At 35.6% G+C, this 15005-nt stretch overlaps 1 protein-coding gene across 4 annotated transcripts in view; it reads right to left on the bottom strand.

The window, feature by feature from the left end:
• MTF2 (metal response element binding transcription factor 2) overlaps positions 1-15005 on the bottom strand; it is a 58360-nt gene that overhangs the window by 42771 nt on the left and 584 nt on the right. The window lies entirely within an intron of this gene.

Raw genomic sequence — 15005 nt, 5'->3', positions numbered from 1 at the left:
AGGACCCAAAGTTTGCAGTTTGCATTTGTCATGTCTCTTTTCTCTCCTTCAATCTCAACCGTTGTATTTTTTTAAATCAGCTATCTTGGTAGCATGTTACACATACTGAATTTGTCTTATTGTTTCCTCATAATTAAAGTCAAGTTAAACAGTTTTAACAAAAAACTACATAGCTGATGCTGCGTGTTTGTTTCGTGTGTGTATGTTTGTGTGTGTGTGTGTGTGTGTGTGTGTGTCCCTCCTCCAAAATACTGCATCTTCCACAAGGGCAGTGAAAATGTCAATGTTGTTTGACAACGTATCTCTAGCGTCTAAGACTACATAACCCACATAGAAGGTCTTCAATATTTATTGAACAAGTAAATGAACAAGTAAGTAGCATACAGAACCAAAGTACAGTACTTTGTTCAAGATAGGCAACCAACAGATATTTGTTGATGTTAATTCATGATTAATGAATGTTAATTCACTACTATCAAAAAGTCACAGACTGTTAATAGAGGTATTCAAGTACCCATAAAAAAAACCTTAAAGTAATGTGAGGACAAGAAGAAATGATGCTTTCTCTTCTCAATGAAAATTGGCTTTGTTTCTATATGATCAAATCATCCTAATATTATAAACTGTAATTCTTAAAAAAAAAAAAACCAGAAATAGTTAAGTGGTACATGTACCAGACACTCCTCAAAGAGCTGAAAGTTAGATGATTAAGACCTAGTCTCCTCAGGGAACTTAAAATCAGGAGAAAATTGGGGCGGCCGGATGGCTCAGTTGGTTAGAGCACAAGCTCTGAACAACAGGGTTGCTGGTTCAATTCCCACATGGGCCAGTGAGCTGCACCCTCCACAACTAGACTGAAGTCAATGAGCTGCCGCTGAGCTTCCAGAGGGGCGGCCGGATGGCTCAGTTGGTTGGAGCACGAGCTCTCAACAACAAGGTTGCTGGTTCAAGTCTTGCATGGGATGGTGGGCTGCACCCCCTGCAACTAAGATTGAAAATGGCAACTGGACTTGGAGCTGAGCTGCTCCCTCCACAACTAGATTGAAGGACAACGACTTGGAGCTGATGGGCCCTGGAGAAACACACTGTTCCCCAATATTCCCCAATAAAATTTATTTTTTAAAAAATCAGGAGAAAACTGATAATTATGTATATTTCAAAAAGCTTAGGTGCTATAACTAAACATATGTGCAAAATAATGCACAAAGAAAAGAACTTTAAAAAAATATTATAATCATTTCTGCTATGTACACACCTTCAGAAAGAGGAGCTCAGTGAAAAGTGTGTTGGGGCACTCGGCTCCTTCACTCGCAGGGTTGGGTTACACATCACAGAAAACAGAAGCTACTGATATGAAATTCCTCAACTTTCTCCCCACCCCTTGTCCCCTAAACCTATCCACAAAAGCACATATCTAATTCACTTCTCTAAGAAAACCATGGCTCTTCTCTCCAGTATTAGAGAATCTGAGATCTCACATTAAGAATTTTACATTATCTATTATCTCCTTTATTTTAAATCTCCAATTCTCGTTGGCGCAAATCTGCCACAACCAAAGTCAAATTTAAAACAAAAGCAAAAGTCCTCATAAATTATTTCTCTATTTTCACCAGTAAACTTTAAAAAGCACATTCCACTTAATCTGTGGGAAGTTGACTGTCCTGATTACTGTTAACAAGCGCAAAGACCTCCAAATGACCAAATACCAAACAGCGCTCTAACTTCAGTGTTCCTTGTGCCCAATCTCTGCATAATTGATTGATCATGACTGAGTTCTTGAAACTCACCTCCCTGGGTTTCTGAGATCCCATCACCCATAAGAAGTGACTCCTCCCATCTCTCCTGTACTGATTTTTCCTCCTCTGCCAACCCTTTAAATGTTGGAGTTGCCTAGGGATCCTCCTGTTCTACATGTTGTGCTTGTCCTAAGGAGTCATGTTGTCCTAACGTTTCACCTAATTTTTATCTGTTGACAATCTTTAAATCTCTTATCTCCAGCCCATTCTATCTCATAAGCCTCAGACCTTATTTCCAATTGTCCACAAAACATCCAACCTGGATTCTCCCCCAGCACCTTTAACTTAACAAAACTGACATTTTCTTCCAATTCCTCCTTCTGCCAGTATTCCGAATCTCAGTAAATGCCATTCCACCTGATCATCTTTCAAGCTAGAAATGTGCTATCCTTGATTCTTCCCTCTTCCCTCATCCTCCACTCACCAAATCCTGCTGATTCTTCCTTACAGATCACCTCTCAAAGATCTCCCATAACCACTATCTGACTTGCCTGCACTATTACCACAGACTCCTAATGGATCTTCCTGCCACCAACCCCATCGCTTCTTTAATGCACTTTCAATTTGCAGTAAGGAAAACCTGTTTTACTCACTCCTTTATTTAAAGAACTCCAATGGGTCCTAGTGCCTAGAGAAGTCATTAACTAAAGGACACATAATTTTCACATGTTCACTTCCTGAAATGTAGATCTGTGCCACAACTCCCAGTACCTGGTAATCACTAACTGGCCAGGCAGCAGTAGCAGTCGTCCTGAATACTAATGCACATGCGTACCCTAAGAGCACTGGCCTCAAAACACAGAAAATGGGTGTCAGCAGCCGTCTCTCCCCACTGGGGAGAAAATGTTAAGAGAAAATACTACAGCATCTTTTATCCCTTCAGAAACCAAACGGTGGTGGGAGAAGGTAGGGTACAGAGTAAATCGGATATGTTCAGCTGGTTTTCTAAAGAATCTAGAGTAGATCTGCTATAGTTAACTATAAACCTGCTATAGAGCCCAGCACCAGTTGTATATAAAATTTTAATTCTTATATAGGTTAGTTTAAGAAATACTATCACCAATACTCAAGACGGCACAAAAATTGGTACTGTGAGGGAAAATATGCTACAAAACTCAAAGTGGTTCAGAATCCCCCCCACATACACATACACACACGCGCGTGAATACACATGGACAATTAGAATAAATCAGTTCAGCAAGGCTGCAGAATACAAGATTAACATACAAAAATCAATTATATTTCTACATACAAGCAATGAACATTCTGAAAATGAAATTAAGAAAATATTCCATTTGTAATTGAACCAAAAAGTACAAAATACTTAGGAATAAATTCAACAAAAAGGCACAAGACTTATACAATGAAAACAACAGAGAAAGGAATTAAATAAGACCTACAAGATGTCACGTCATGCTTGCTAACATCAAATGGCAATATTTTCCAAATCAATCTACAGATTCAATGCTGTATCTATAAAATCTTAGCTGACTTTTTTGCAAAAACTTACAGACTGATCCTAAAATTCATATAGAAAAGCAAGGAACCCAGAATACCCAAATATTGAAAAAAACAAAATCAGAGGACTCACTTCCCAATTTCGAAATTTAATTATCAAGCAGCAGTAATCAAGATGTTACGATGCAGACATAAGGACACATACTTCAATGGAATAAAACTGAGAATCCAGAATCAAACCCTTACATTTATGGTCAATTGTTCTTTGAAAAGATTTTCAAAACAATTCAGTCAGAAAGAAGAGTCTTTAACAAATGGTTCTAGGAAAATGGTATTCACATGTAAAAGAATGAAGATGGACACCTACCTCATACCATACGCAAAAATTAACTAACAGATCACAGACTAAATGTAAGAGCTAAAACTACATTTGTTTGTGTGATTTTTGTTTTTTTAAGATTTTATTGGGGAAGGGAGAACAGGACTGTATTGGGGAACAATGTGTATTTCCAGGACTTTATTGGGGAACAGTGTGTATTTCCAGGACTTTATTGGGGAACAGTGTGTATTTCCAGGACTTTATTGGGGAACAGTATTTCCAGGACTTTATTGGGGAACAGTGTGTTTTTCCCAGGACCCATCAGCTCCAAGTCAATTGTTGTTCTTTCAATCTTAGTTGTGGAGGGCGCAGCTCAGCTCCAAATGCAGTTGTAGTTATTCAACCTTAGTTGCGTAGTTGCGGGGGGCGGGGTGGGGTGCAGCCCACCATCCCTTGCGGGAGTCGAACCAGCAACCTTGTGGTTGAGGGCACTCGCTCCAACCAACTGAACCATCCGGCCGCCTGGGAACTCAGTGGCAGCTCAGTGGCAGCTCGTTGTTTTCATTCCAGTTTCGGAGGCAACCCTGTTGCCCAGAGCTCACACTCTAACCAACTGAGCCAGCCGTCTGCCCCACGTAATTTTTTAAAAGCATAGGAGTAAATCTTTGTGACGTTGTATTAGGCAATGTTTTTCTTAGCTATGACATCAAAGCACAAGCAAAAAAAGAAAAAGGGATAAATTGAACTTCATCGAAATTAAAAAATTTTGTGCTTCAAAGGACATCACCAAGTGAAAAGACAACCCACAGAACGGGAGAAAATAACTGCAAATCATACATCTGATAATGGACTTGCATCCAAAACATATAATGTTTACAACTCAACGATAAAAACATAAATAATTCAATTCTTTTACATGGGCAATGGACATGAATAGACAGTTCTCCAAAGGTATACAAAAGGTCAATGACTACATGGAAAAGATGCTCAATATCATCGGCCAGGAGGTAACGCAAACCAAAACCACAATGAGATACCACTGTACACTCACTAGGACGGTTATAATAAAAAAGGCCCAAGTATTGGCAAGGATGTGGAGAAACTGGAATCCTCATCGTTGCTGACACTGTAAAGGGTACTGGCTCTTTGGAAAACAGTTTGGCAGCTCCTCAAAATGTGAAATACAGGTATCATCTGACTCAGCAATTCTACTCTTACGTACCCAAATGGAAACACACGTCCACACAGACCCTATACACGAATGTTCACAGCAGCATTATTTATAATAGCCAAAACGTGGAAACAACTGTCCATTAACTGATTAATACACAGAATGCAGGATATCCATACAATGAAATATATTTTGGCCATAAACAGGAATGAAGTACAGAAAAATGCTACAACATGGATGTACCTTGAAAACATGCTAAATGAAAGAAGCTACATACAAAGGCCACAAACTGTTTAATTACTTTTATGTGAAATGTCCAGGATAGGCAAAATATAAACACAGAAAGCGGATTAGTGGTTGTCAAGGACTAGACAGGAAAGAGGAATGGAAAGTGAATGCTTATTAGTACGGGGATGCTTTTAGGGGTAATAAAATGTTCTAAACTTAGATAATGCTGATGATTACAAACTATAATTTTTTTTAAACTCACTGACTTGTATACTTTAAAAGGGTGAATTATAATGGCATATGAAATATCTCATTAAAGCTGTTATTCTTTTAAGTGATTCATAAGAAGCCAATTTTTAACAGGAAAATGTTCTAGGAATACCTTAATCCAATGTACTTCACTTTTATTATACTTTCCTTTTTATGTTGCTACAAGAATGATGCATAAAAGCTGTCTTTTAATCATCATAAAATGAAAATGTTACATGATAAGCATTGTGTTCCAGCTTGGTTAGCAGGGCTTTTTCTTTCTTGGTGATACATCAAATAATGGTACATCTTGCAATTGATGGCATCTTATATTTGATGAAATATTAAGAGTTTCTCTGATAGCTGTAACAAGTACCTTGGCAGAAGACATTTTTCATTTTATGTAATTATTTTAATGTGTATTAAAATTACGTTTTATCCTAAATTGATGGTTATTGCTTAAAGCTAAATGAGTTAATTTAAAGTTAATATAAAGAAAATGTTAAATAATAAAGACGATACTCAGATATGGCAAGAAAGAATGTTGGCAACTAAATTACTTAAGTTTAGGAAACACAACAGTAAAAAGAAAGTCTAAAACACTTTAAAATATAAAATGCTTTCTCAAACTAACCTTTCTCATACAATCCTCATTCCCACTTCCCAACACCCCAATCACAATTAATTCATTATCTCTCATTATTCCTGAGAGATGAGGTTATCTAGCAACAGACCACAGAGGGCTTTATTTGTCATGCTTGGAACTCATAAACAAGTATTTCTCAATCTTTTTTTTTTCCAACTTGGCCCAATGCTCCTGAAAATCCCAATAACAGCAACTCACTACAGCATTAGTCCTTTCCTTCCCTTCTCCCCTTTGTTGAGGGTGGGGAAGAAATGATTTTTAAATCTACTTCCCCATGTTACTGAGATGCCACCATTCTTGAGCAGCATCTCAAGAATCGGCTGCCTCCTCTACATCTAAACCATCATTACTATGACCAGCAACTGGGAGGGAAGGAAGAAAAATGAGGGTTCAACTAACAAAAAAAGTGTGACGAGAACTTCTAAGATTTAGTCTTAGCAACTTTCAAATATGCAATACAGCATTAACTAGTCACCATGCTATACATTACATCCCTGTGACTTATTTATTTTAAACTGGAAGTTTGTACCTTTTTGACCCACTTCACCCATTTTGCCAGCAACTCGCCTCCAACCTCTGGTAATCACCAATCTATTTTCTGTTATCTGTGAGCTTGGTCTTTGCTGCTGTTTTAGATTCCACATATAAATGAAATCATATAGTATCTGTCTTTCTCTGACTTATTTCACTTATCATAATTTCCTCAATGTTCATCCATGTTGTCATAAATGGAATTTGTTCTTTTTTATGGTTGAATAATATTCCACTGTACACATACACACGCATTTTCTTTATCCATTTATCCATCAATGGACACCAAGGTACAGGTTAGTTTAAGAAATACTATCCTGTTAAAAGTTGGCTTCTTATGAATCACTTTCATATCTTGACTATTATAAACAACACTGCAATAAACAGAGGTGTATATGTCTTTTCGAGTATTTTCGCTTTCTTTGGATAACTTTTGAAGTACTGACTTTTAAAAATCCTAAATTCATATGAAATTGCACAATACTAAACACAGAAGACCCCATAAGCGCCCAAAGAGTAAAATTAAGTTACCTACACAGGAATGAGAATCAGACTTAGAATCAGACTCCAAAGAGCAACACTAGATTCTAGAAGACAATGGAGCAATACCACAAAATTATGAAGAAAAATAATGTTCAAACTAGCAACCTCTATCAACCAAACTAATTTTTTTTAAATGAAGCCACATAAAATAAATGATAAGATCTTACGCCGAAACGTGAGGATTTGGCTCTAGCAAAATAAGAAAGTATCACCCAAGAAAGAAAAAACATGGGATGCAAGAATCAGTGCTTCCAACCCAAAAAGCAACACAGGCAGTCCCAGAATGGCAGCCAAGAAAAAGACCTAGAGAGCAACCAATCTGGATTAAGAAGAAAGGAAAGAGGGCCCCCAGAGAGAGGTGTTTGAGGAAAAAGGATTTTACAAACTAGGCAGCATATAAGACACTAGAAAAACTTGACAGGTAAGAGAAAGCAGAGAAAATATGAAAAAGACTTAGAAATTTTAAGGGGAAAAAATGTTTTAAGAAAGGAACTGCAATCCCAGTACTATAAGGTTCTGCAGAGAAGATTTACTTAGTCAAAATAACAGAAAAGATGTTTATCACTTTTTAACCTTTAGAATCAGCCCATAAAAGAGCACAGGTAATTATGGTTAAGAACAGATTAAATGTTATCAAATTTAAAAATACAAAGCACAGTAAAGATCACAAAAATTGAAAGGTGGAAGGAGGAAGAGAAACCAAGTAAAGGCAGGCACTTTAATAATACTCACCTTACAAAGTGGAGAAATAAAGTCTAGAGTTGATGGAATAAGAAAAAAGGTTTAAGTTTAAAGTTACTGAACTAACCAATAGAAAACACAAAAACTAGAAAGGAGATGAGATGTAGGGCATAAATGAACTGTATCTTTTATTACAGCAAGAAGGCCTTTATACAGCAGGATGTCTCAAGTTGAAATGAATCAAATGGTAGTGTAAAAGTATTATGTAGCATAATGGAGGTAATAACTAAAGGAATATAACACTTAAAAATTAAAGTGATTTCCTCTCAAAGCAGGACTCAGGAAGGCCCAAAGACTGTATTGCAGCTTTTCACTTTAAACTGCTCACCCTTCCGTACTTTGATATTTTTAGTCAAAATACATGCATTATTCCAACAAAGGAAATTTTAAAGTGTTTAATGTAAGTGAAAAAACATGCTTAGAAATAAGACAATGAGACAAGACAAAAGCATTTTTGGTAGCTGTCTGAGTGATATAAAATCCTTTTAAAGTTTTTCTACTATTTAAATTTTCTAAAATGAGTGTATGTATAGAAAAACAATAGATTTTTATTACTAATACTTTGAGAGCTGAAGAAGTTGAAATCATTTTTTCAAGGAGCATGGCTACTTAAAGAGGAGAAGGCTACATACATCTAGATCAGGGGTGTCCAAACTGCGCAATCCATTGTTAACTGGCCCGCAGCAAATTACAAAAATATATTTAATTTACTTAAATAAACCAGGTGAGGCAATACGTACTTCACCTCGAGTGAGTGGCCCGGCTGTTTGTGTATTTTACCGCATATGGCCCTTGGCAAAAAACGTTGAAAAAAGTTTGGACACCCCTGATATAAGGGAAAAAGACTAGCCTTGTATCACAGAAGGTAACTTTCTTCTGATATGAGGAAGGGTGCATTTATAGTTAAGTTGGTAGACGTGAAGATAGGAAGTGGACAGTTCATATCTGACAGCCTCACATTTTTTTCTACAAAGAGGCAAAAAATATGCTTAAAAAGAGGCCAGGAATGCTAAACACCCTGGATTGCATAAAACCATCCTAACTCCCTACAGAAATAGATTCGATTAGCAGGTCTCAAGGTATGGTCCCTGGGGACCTACAAGGTCTACAAGGTCACAGCTAGTTTCAAAATAATACTGAGGTATTTGCCTTTTTTACTCTCCTTCTCCCACGAGTATAGAGTGGAATTTTCCAGAGACTAAATAAATATGTGATGATTTCGCTCTGAAGACTAATGGTATGTATATATATATGTACTCTTGTTTTAAACTTTCTGTTTTAATTTCTAACACAGTAAATGTTGATAAAGATAACCTACATAAAAAGTTCTTGGAGTATTCAATAATTAAGAGTACATACTGGTCCTGAGACCAAAAAGTTTGAGAATCACTGCACTAACAAATACTATAAGAATGTTCTAAATTATGTTTAATCTTTGCAAATAACCACTTTTGTTTGTTCCTCTCTAATGAGCAGGAATAAAACTCTTAAAACAAAACAACTGAAAATAACATCATATTCTTCAGCCTGTTTTTGAGAAAGAAAAATCTAAGTAATGGATTTAGACAACTACCAAAAATGGAAAAGACTGTCAAACACCTAGAGAAAAACAGAAAAAAGGACACTCAGGAGGAACTTTGACTTTGGGAAGGATTCTTTACCCCCGACCTAACCTAAAGGAAAAATAGGGCCCACTGTTTTCATTATAATCTAAAACCTTATTTTAGTTTTAGAAAGTACATGGAGAGAAGCGCAAATTAAAACCACAATGAGCTACCAACTCACACCTGTCAGAATGGCTATCAAATCAACAAAAAAGTGTTCGTAAGGATGTGGAGAAACTGTTGGTGGGATTGCAAATTGGTGCAGCCACTATGGAAAACAGTATGGAGATTCCTCAAAAAATTAAAAATAAAACTACCTTATAACCCAGCAATTCCACTTCTAGGTATTTATCCGAAGAAATTCAAAACACTAATTCAAAAAGATATATGCACCCCTATGTTCACTGCAGCACTATTTACAACAGCCTAGATATGGAAGCAACCTAAGTGTCCATCAATCGACAACTGGATAAAGAAGATGTGGTACCTGTATACAATGGAATATTACTTGGCCATAAAAAGAATGAAATCTTACCATTTGGGACAACATGGATGGACCTAAAAAACATTACACTAAGTGAAATAAGTCAGACTGAGAAAGACAAATACCATATGATTTCACTTATATGTGGAACCTAAAAAACAAAACAAATGAACAAACAAAACAGAAAAAGACTTGGATAACAAACTGATGGTTAACAGATGGAGGAGGGTTTGGAGGCTGGGTGAAAAAGGTGAAGGGATTAATAAGTACAAATTGGCACTTACAAAATAGTCAAAGAGAAGTAAAGTACAGCATAGGAAATATAGTCAATAATATTTAATAACTATGTATGGTGCCAAGTGGGTGCTAAACATATCAAGGGAATCACTTCGCAAGTTATATAAATGTCTAACCACTATGCTATACTCCTGAAACTAACATAATATTGAATGTCAAGTGTAATTGAAAAAAATTAAAATAAAAAATAAAGTACATGGAAGGTCATTTACTTCCTAGCTAATGAAAACAATCCCTGCTTATAATATCCCTAGCCTCTGCTGAAAGGAGAATTCTTTATCTTATAACAACTAAATGCAATTTTATGAAACATTTAACAGTTCACTAGGTTCCCAGGCTACAAAGTTCCATTAACTACGAGTATTTTATTAACCACCAATTTTAAAGATTTTAAGTGAGCGTGATGGAAACAGTACAAAAATATTTTTCTTTTTTATTTCAAGTATGAAAAACATGTCTATTATTAGTCTGTCCTTTGTACAGCTTAGTAATGTTTTAGTAAGAATTGTAAGTTTCTAATCCTGACAAACAAAATCTAGTACTTCTTAACCCTGGCTGCAAAACAAAATAAAGTGGGAAAAATTTTAAAACACAAAAATATATAAAAACCCATACCAAACCTTGAGTTTGAATCTCTAGGGTATGAGTTCTAAGTAACTGGTCTTGTTTGTTTTGGTTTTTTTATTTTATTTTTTATCTCAATAGGTGATTCTGGTACTTATTTAATGTCAATTAGAACTCTGTAAGGTTGGTCAGCAATTTATAAAACATCCCAAAATACTAAGGTACAGTATTTTTCAGACTTTAACTAAACATGGTTTTTAAAACATGTACATTTGATTAAGTAACACTTCTAAATGTATTATATGCAACAGGGTACATGGTAGTTTAACATGTTTGAAATCATAATTATGAATAGGGCAAAATAAACTATCCAGTATTCAACATACTCATCATCTGGGAAGTGTTTTTTGTGGACAGGCTTCATCATAGGTATACACGGCTCTCTTGTTCTATGTAATAACTATTCTGGGAAAAGATTTTCAAAATTAACACTATACAAGTATATTGCACCTAGAGTTTATAAAGTACTTTTTCTTGTATTTTCCTTCTTTATCCTCCCAGCAATAAGACAGGTGGGTAACGTCTCCATTTTATAGGTTTAAGAAAAAACGAAAAACAAAAACCTAAAGCTGCTGCTGAGGTAGCAGATTAAACACAGACCCAATCTTCTGAGTATATATTGAGTACTTTCCACAACACAACTGTGTCTTACATTCCTCACACGACCAAAAAAGTTGTGGGAGCTTTTTCTGCAATATAAACTTCAATAGAAGGGTAGAGAAAGACAAAAGCTCATCTTTATTTTGTTCTGGTACCTGGCTGACTGAAATCAAACAAATGCGACCTGTTTTGGGATATGCCTGCTTTGGTCTATTTTGTTCTCCTAATACTTACTTTTTAATTGAACAAATGTTTTAGTTTGAAATAACTGTAGGTTCACATGTAGTTTTAAGAACTATTTAATAGATTCTGTGTAACTTTTACCCAATTTCCGGAAATGGTACTATCTTTGAAAACCATAGAATAACATGACAACCAAAATATTTATATTAATATAGTGAAAATACCAGTATTTCCATCATCCCAAGGATCCCTCACATTGCCCTGTTCCCAATTTTCAAATCCTCATATTAGGCAACATTTGGAAGCACATACTCATTAGGTCCCTACTCAGTTTTATCCACTCAAAATACAAAAAACTATCTTCAAAAGCCATTAAAAAACAACTTTATATTACACGAAGTGTTGGTCAAGACTACCATGACATGATTTAAGATTCTTAAGCCACTACTACAATATCCCTTACAGGATGGGATTTTCAAGTTAAGCCTTCAGTTTTAGCTTTATGAAGCAAAATTTTTTTAAAATTTAACTGATATGCATATTGTAGGATTCCATTTATATGAAGTTCTAAACAAAATTAATCTAAAGCGAAAAAAATCAAAACAGTAGTTGGGAAGGGAAATGGCTGAGAACGGCTATATGTGAGCTTTCTGGGAAAAGAGAAACATTCTATACCATGATAAGGGTATGAGATGCACAGGTACATCCATTAGTCAAAACTGTGCTGGAATTACACAACATTTTCTTAGCTATGACATCAAAGTACAAGCAAAAAAAAGGGGATAAATTGAACTACATCAAAATTAAAAACTTTTGTGCTTCAAAGGACATCACCAAGTAAAAAGACAACCCACAGAACGGGAGAAAATAATTGCAAATCGTACATCTGATAAGGGACTTGTATCCAAAATATATAAAGAAAGAATTGCCTACAACTCAGCAATAAAAAGATAAATACAATTTTTTTTACATGTGCAACGGACACGAATAGACAGTTCTCCAAAGGTATACAAAAGGTCAATGACTACATGGAAAAGATGCTCAACATCATCGGCCATGAGGGTAACTCATATCATTGGTTAGAGATATATGAAACGGGCATGTATACAAAAAAGTTCATTATACTATTTCTGTTCACTTTGTATATATTTGATTTTCCTTAATAAGTTTTTTTACTTAAAAAAAGTAATTTTTTAAAAAAAATAACAAAGTAAACTAACTTTCCTAACATCGATTTTTGCTGTTTTTCAACAAAGGAAACAGATTCTTCTATTTTAAAAAGCCCACAGAAGGTACTACCTTCAATATTCTTCAGCAATGTTATATGAAAACAGAGATGACAGAAGACATGATACGTGGCAAAAACGAAGACTACTTCATCTTAAAAACGGACAAAGAGAATTTAAATTCCCTTAGTTCTAAGACAGTTCCTTCCCCTTGGGTCCCTGGATTTCCATGGTTAGTGATGTGACAATTCCTAATTAATAAATGGATGCAATAACCCTTAATACTATGTTGTCCAATACAGCAGCCACTAGTTACATATGGCCATTCAAATTTTAGTTTTAATTTTATTAAATTATAAATTTAGTTCTCAGTCTCACCAACTGTATTTTTAGTGTTCAACATCCACATGTGGCTATTGGCCTCCACACTGAGTAGAGCAGATATAGATTACTGCCATTGGTGCAAAAGTTCTGTTGGGCAGCACTACCCTAATACATAAAAAACATCCAAAGGGAAATCTCCACATTCCAATTTGGGGTTGCTATACTGTATCAATAAACAAATCCCGAAAAACAGAGGAAATGAAGCATGAAAATATTAACCAAGGAATATCATTCATTTTAAGTTTACTAACTTAAAAAGTACTTGAATTTTACTTTCAGAACCACCAAGCTACAGATGTTGGCCATGGCAACCTCAGAGGTAAATTTCTCCATGTGTTAAAATAGATTATCACCAGTTTCCTAAAGTCAGATGTAAAGATTATGATGAAATATAAATAGAGCAAATTATCCTTTCAAAGATCTAATGAAAAGGTGTATTTATAATCCATGACATCCAAGCACCCATAGCAAAATACACAGAATAAAACCCCTCTCCAAACTGAGCTCTGAAGCAACAGACATAATTAAAAGGATGATTAAATATATTGTGTTTATCTAGAATAAAAGTTTAACCAGATGATTTCTATACTTCTAGTTCTAAAATTGTGTACGCTTTCAATTTGACCGGTATAGATTTCTGTTAATGCCTATTAACATGAATATGCAGTATCAGGAAACAGGTGCACTCTTAATTCAAATATTTTAGAATATTTTTAGTACTTTAAAAAAACTGAAGGTGAGCAAATTTAAAATGTGAATTATACATTTTCACATTTAGGAACCTACTAAGACAAAAACAAAAATTTTCACCTACTATTCCCTCTCAAGCTATCACTGCGAATGCTTGGAGTGTGAATAACATTCCAAATAGCAAGAACAGAATGCTCTATGTTAAGAAATTGAAAATGAACTCTTTCCTTGCCAAAACTACTGAGCACCTAAAATGGCTCCATTTGAAGTATTTTCAAACCTTTGAAAAGGTCACTTTAGAATTTGAGTTCATTTTACTTTATCCACATTAAATATTTTTAAATTCACTGTGTTTGCAATCCACTGCCAAAAAAGGAATTCTCAAGAGACTGAAAACATGGAAATTGAAACCAGCCTGCAGGCAAGGTACACAGGAGGGTCACATGGAATCAATCTAAAGGAGAAAGTTACTACTACCGGAGCATCTGGAGTCAAATTAAATCAGGCACTATTTACATATTTCTAATTCTGTACTGACTCCACATGCTTTCTTATGTTATACACAGGCCTACCTTGGTTTTCATATTTGAATTAGTCCATGGGCTCTACCTTTAAAGTTAAATGCTTTAAAAAATAGACTAACATTCCATATCCCTTTTCCCATTGTTCACAAACCCTTACTGCTCGTCAAAGCACCCCCATAAATCCATCTGTTCCCTCTAGTTGCTTCCAAAGAAAAATTCTAGCAACCAAGGACACCAGATTGTAAAACACTGTCAGAGTTAAGAGTTCTGGCATAATCAAAATATGCTAAGAAATCTTGGCAAATTAGTTAAAATCTCTTAAACCGTAATTAACTCAGTTGTAAAAATGAACACAATACAAATCTCTATCCGAGGAGGGATATGACTTAATTTAATTAAATAGAACAACTGTCTCAGATTTTTAGTGCGCTCTAAACGTAAGGTACGTCTCCCCCACCTCACACTTTCTCTTCCACTTCTTCCCTTTAAGCTTTCGGGGTTGGCTACCAGGCTCCACGTACTGTTCCCCTTATCCTCGTACTCCATCGTGCCCTTCTACTCTACCCCCATACTCCAATTCCACACAATTCCATCACCTTCCGTTCCAAGCTGCTACTTCCCTTTGCGCCCCCTAAGGTCCCAGGCAGTCCCTTCACTTTGCACCCCACATCTCCTTCGGTCCGTATTTCCCAACGGCTCCTTCATCA

The sequence above is a fragment of the Rhinolophus sinicus genome, chromosome 14, assembly GCF_057876585.1.
Source record: "Rhinolophus sinicus isolate RSI-liver-muscle chromosome 14, RSI-T2T, whole genome shotgun sequence".
NCBI lineage: Eukaryota > Metazoa > Chordata > Mammalia > Chiroptera > Rhinolophidae > Rhinolophus > Rhinolophus sinicus.
This window is presented reverse-complemented; position numbering and strand designations above follow the sequence as displayed.